Raw genomic sequence first — 624 nt, 5'->3', positions numbered from 1 at the left:
AGATAGATATATGGGTATGCTGTAACATTTTTACTGCCCTTGTATTATGCTTTTTATATTAATAAAAGCTCAAAATAGACATTTATATATGTTTTTTATTCTATCTCCTTTATTTCAAACTGTTTTCATGCTTTAGTTAAAAAAAAAGCAAAATAAATAAATAGAAAACAGACTGGGTTAATGTAAGAAAAACAGACTATCTCTCCAAGCACGAAAGCCAAGAGTCTCGGAGTCATTTTTGACTCAGAAATGTCAATGGATGCACAAATAGGATCAGTAGTTAGCAGATCTCACCATCTCCTCCGCCTGCTACGTAGACTCATCCCCTTTGCCCCAGAAGAGGACAAAGCAGTAGTAGTTGGAACATTCATCATTTCCAGACTCGATTACGCAAACTCCCTCTACATAGGACTACCCCAATATCAGCTTGCGCGCTTACAACTCATCCAAAACACGGCAACATGACTGTTAACAGGAAAAAACCCTGGGAATCCATCTCCTCTTCCCTGAGGAGCCTACATTGGCTAACCGTAAAGAATCGAATCACTTTCAAGACCCTCTGCCTCACCCACAAATGTATACAAGGAAACGCTCCTCAATACCTATGCGAGAAAATAAAGCGCT

General features: G+C 39.1%; 1 protein-coding gene across 1 annotated transcript in view; it reads left to right on the top strand.

The window, feature by feature from the left end:
• RHAG (Rh associated glycoprotein) overlaps positions 1-85 on the top strand; it is an 87777-nt gene extending 87692 nt beyond the window's left edge. The window contains exon 10 of the mRNA XM_073625120.1: positions 1-85. This exon is cut by the window's left edge and continues 4031 nt beyond it. The gene's annotated coding sequence lies outside the window, so the exon portion shown is untranslated.
• The last annotated feature ends 539 nt before the right edge of the window (positions 86-624 follow it).

This window comes from Aquarana catesbeiana, linkage group LG04, assembly GCF_042186555.1.
Source record: "Aquarana catesbeiana isolate 2022-GZ linkage group LG04, ASM4218655v1, whole genome shotgun sequence".
In the NCBI taxonomy this organism is placed as follows: Eukaryota; Metazoa; Chordata; class Amphibia; order Anura; family Ranidae; genus Aquarana; species Aquarana catesbeiana.
Note: the sequence above shows the minus strand (reverse complement) of the source record. Positions and strands in the feature narration are given on the sequence as shown.